The sequence below is a fragment of the Rhagoletis pomonella genome, unplaced genomic scaffold (assembly GCF_013731165.1).
Source record: "Rhagoletis pomonella isolate Grant_MI unplaced genomic scaffold, Rhpom_1.0 Rhpom_scaffold_00003, whole genome shotgun sequence".
Taxonomy (NCBI): domain Eukaryota; kingdom Metazoa; phylum Arthropoda; class Insecta; order Diptera; family Tephritidae; genus Rhagoletis; species Rhagoletis pomonella.
The window spans coordinates 75983016-75987566 of record NW_023458557.1 but is presented as its reverse complement, the minus strand read 5'-3'; the positions used below and the strand labels follow the sequence as shown (position 1 = coordinate 75987566).

At 34.2% G+C, this 4551-nt stretch overlaps 1 protein-coding gene across 1 annotated transcript in view; it reads left to right on the top strand.

Annotated features, from left to right (window-relative positions):
* Positions 1-3587: 3587 nt before the first annotated feature.
* The window catches only part of LOC118735544 (angiotensin-converting enzyme), a gene marked incomplete in the record, with an annotated part of 223323 nt that continues 222359 nt past the window's right edge, over positions 3588-4551 (top strand). Inside the window, 1 exon segment of the mRNA XM_036465350.1 lies at positions 3588-3943.

The window sequence follows — 4551 nt, the reverse complement described above, 5'->3', positions numbered from 1 at the left end:
AAGAACGTATGTAGCTCTACAGCAGCATCTGAACAGAAGCTACACGCTCGTATGCTCTTGTTGGTGGTACACGTAGCCCTTGGTATCTTAGGCTTAGTGTGTAGTTCTATTCTTGTTTCGAAACAACCCGCCACCTCGACACAAGGGACAGCCCCTGCGTGGCTAGGTTCAGAGTAGCTTTTTTATGGCATGATAAAGAACCGAAAAGCTACTTAGAGAAATTCTATATCGCAGCATATCTTCAGACTGGTACGTAGGATTGATATATAGGCAGCCTGAAGGCTCCAAGGGGATTAGGGGCAGAAATTTATGGAACCAGAACAAATATTTCGATGCTTATAGAGAAATTTCCCAGAAGCTCTCAGTCGGAAATTTACGCTATACATCTGTGTGTGGTGATCGACTTATGTTGTAATGAATGCGTCCTAATTTTAAGCAATAGTCAGGCAACACTAAAGGCTCTTCATTCGAGACCAAATCGAATACGAATTTAGAGTGCATAGATAATCGCAACTCCTATGGTGAGCGAAACAATCTATAACTACTGTGAATACCGGTCAACAGAAGAATAGAGGGAGGAGTAGCAGACGCTATCGGAGAGTTTTGTAACCATTCTAAGTACGATTAAGAATATTTCACGAAAGAGAGGCGGGAATGAGGTGAACGACACTGGTGATTCACTGCAGAACTTCGCTTGACAAATTCTTACTGGGAGGGTGTAATCTGAAGTGATTTACTGCCGTTTGCCCTTCAAACACATTTGTTCAGAACAAAATTTGTGTTTAAAGCGCAGATAAATTTTAAAACCTACATGAGAAAACGGCTCTTAAGCTTTTAATTCAACTAGGTGTTGTTACCACAGGGAGCGTTGTTATCTAGGTGTTGTTACCAGCCTTCGAGGAAGTCTCTAGGCAAGCGGCAGGGTTGAGCCAACTGTTAAGGACTTGCTTGACGGAGTCGCCAGCAACATCACGGGCTCGTGATCCACTTTTCCGGGTTTGCCCCCGAAGACTATCCACCAAGACCAAAAGAGAAGTGAGGGAGAAAGCTTCCGTGCAAAAAGACCAGCGAATGGGGGTGGCAACAACCATCTCCTCTGTCTTCCTAAAGTGTTAGCTAGAGGAAGCTCTCTGGCCCACCTCCGATATGCGCGGATGCTCGACGTCATCACGGCATCCTCCTGTAGATCATATAGCTCGAAATTTGAGGGCGAAACATTTTAGAAGTCTTATTAACTTAAACTTATTTGACAAGTGGGCCCCAACCGCTCCTCGCCAACCAAAATTCTGTATCCGCCACTGATGTCACAGAGCTGCATTTTGTCCTATCCAAGATCTGACTAAATGGAAATATGTATGTACATTAGACTGCATCACTCCCCATACAAAAAAAAAAAATCGGTACTGTTTTTCCATTGGAATTATAAAATCCATTATATTTTAAGACGTCCACCAAAATATTTCGGAAAAATATTAAGATTTAAGCGAGGTGGACCGATTTGAAAATACCTCCAAAAATGAAGTTTTTTATGAATAATAATAGTTATGAATAAAAATAGTTTCTAAAATCCCCTCAAATGGCAAAACGGTTTAAGCATAAAAAATTTACTTAAAAATAAAAAAAATAAAAAAAATAAAATTGAACGGAATCATAATAATGAGATTTTTGATGCTGTTTTTTTAACTTTTTTCAAAGATTGGTATAAGAAAAACTTGAATAACTGAACCTAAACTCCTCCGATTTAGACTTAAGAGGTGTCATTGGAAAGGTATTTTCTCACCCCTTTTATTTCTTTGCTAATAAACTCATTCAAAGGATGAAAGAGAAAGGTAGGATGAACGAACGACATTCAAAGCTGAATTAAGATGTGTTGGTATTTGAAACAAAAAAAAATAAAAAATTAGACACGACTGACGTTTTTTGAACAGAAATAAAAACATTGCTAAAATACCTTTCTACCAAGATCCCATAAGTCTAAATAAGAATAGTTTTGGCCCAGTTTTTCGTAAATCAATCTTTGAAAAAAGTAAAAAACAGCATCAAAAGTCTCATTATTACGATTCCGTTGAAAAGATTTTAAAATATTTTTATGCAGATTTTCTAGGCCTAATCTGTTTTGTCATCTGAGGGGACGTTTTTCAAAAAGTTCTTTAAGAAACTATTTTTATTCATAAAAAAACCCATTTTTGGATCGGTCCAGCTCTCTTAAATCTTAATATTTTTCCGAAATATTTCGGTGAATGTCTTAAAATATTTAAAATAAATTTTGTAAGCCCAGTGGAAACCGCATTTTCGTTTGGTGATGCAATTTAATGTACATGTTTTCAGTAATTATAAATAATTGGGCTCACATGAGAAGCAGAGGATCTTAATCTAAACTGCTAAACTGTATATTGTATTCTATAGAAATGTATATGTATGTATGTACTTACATACATATGCATACCTAGCTCATTAAGTTAAGCAACAAATTTTACTTCCGAAGTTCAACATATGTACATACATATGTAGTTATGTATCCAAACCATACTATATTTATCACTTTCGATGCCCAATAAAATATGGCTTTTAAGCATAGTCGTAGCTTATAAAAAACCCTGACGGAACTGCATTTTGGCACAAATTGTTTAACTATTATTATCACCTGAAGCTAAAGTAAAGCGCTTAATTATCGCAGAAGCGTTAAAAGGAGTACATATTTGTGTAGTTCAAATTGTAAGGCGTTTACTCATTAAAACTAAGTTTTCAATATATTCAATATACACATGAATGTATGTATGTATGCACATACATATGTATATGAGAAACACCTGCAGTTCGCAAAACATCATTTTCGCATACACACACGCACCACTTGTGTGTCTGTCTGTCTGTCTGTCTGGCTGTTGTCACTCACTGGGAACTGATTAAAGCCACCCACCGAACTGGAAATGGGCGCTAAGCGCAAACGCAAACAAATTTGAAGCCTTACTTACATATGTATGTATGTATGAATGTTCGTATGTGCGGCTTTGTTTGTAATTGCATGTGTGCATGCGAACATCATTTTATTTTAACTAAGTACTTAATTTTAAATTATACTCATATGTAATTTATGTTCTTTATTGTACTAGCTGCTGTTGTTTTTTGATGATCATTTTTAAAACAACCTTTTGACTACGTGTTTTTGAAGTAAGTACATATGTATGTACATAGAGGAATTTACCTGTTTTTGTTTTTATACAAAAACAATTTATTCCTTAACTACTCACTCATAGCTGTCGTGTTTTAAATATTTTTATGTGAAATTTGCTTTTGTGTGACCCGATCTATTGTTGTCAATTCTAGTTGGCGTTGTTGTTGCTGTTAAGCGCGTATTTCAGTGCTAATTTCGATTATCTCATGCCAGTACATGCCGCACTTACACCTGTATTTATGTACACACATACATACATACATACATACGTCTATATATGTACAATGTTTATATTTATGTGATGTATTGCGGTGATGTTGTGTGTTATTGTTATCGTCGACTGTCGCCACCAACAGCACCGCCTAGCTTTCATTGCTGCCACATTCTCGCTTTAGTCGCTACGCTGCCGCGCGTGTGTGACGTTACAATTTAACTATACAAATTTTTCCCCTCTGAACTTAAAAGTAAAAAATGCAAAAAAAAAACCTTTTGTTTTCTAGACATTTGAATTTTTTTTTGTTTTTATATTTTTGCGATTTGTTCTTATGTGCAAAGTTAAGATTTGTAATTTGCGCCCACTGAAGTTTGAAGTTGTTCAGTAGTGTACGAGACGCGCTGCTAGACGTTGTGCTTCGCTTAAAGTTTAGAAAAAAATTCAATCTCCGTAATTAAAATGAGCACCGAATTTTCCTTAATAAAGGATTTTTTGTGTTCCGCTGTAAGGATTTTTGCCGTTATTTTCAAACGAAATACTTAATTATTAAAACTTTGTGTGAAAAAAATGTAAGGATATAAAAAACGTTAGAATCAAAAATTTCTAAAATAAATATTTTATTAGACGTGTGTGCATCGCAAGAGATTTCTGAAAACGGAAAATTTGGTTTTTTATTCAAATTGTGCAGAAAAAGTGCAAGGAAACGGTACAGGGATAAAGAAAATAAGTATTTTATTTTTAAACCTAGTTACTTGTTTGTAAAATAAAACATTTTATATTTGAAGCAGCAACAGATGTTGAATGATTTTGAGGTAAAAATTGCTTTGAATATTTATGAAAAAAAAAATAATATTTAAAAAAATTACTGAAGAATTAAATAAAAATATCTATGTATACGTTACACAAAATAAAAGTGAAAGTTTCTTACAAATGCAAACACATCCATACATACGCATGCTTGTTTGCTGTTTACGTACAAGGTCTTGTCATGACAATGACAAATAATAAAGGTGTGAGAAATACATTTTAACCTTCGACTTACCAATAGACCAAAACAAATATAATAAAACGATAAAGTAAAAAAATACAAAAACAAATAAAAAATAAAATAAAATAAATAAAATAAAATAAAATAAAATAAAATAAAATAAAATAAAATAAA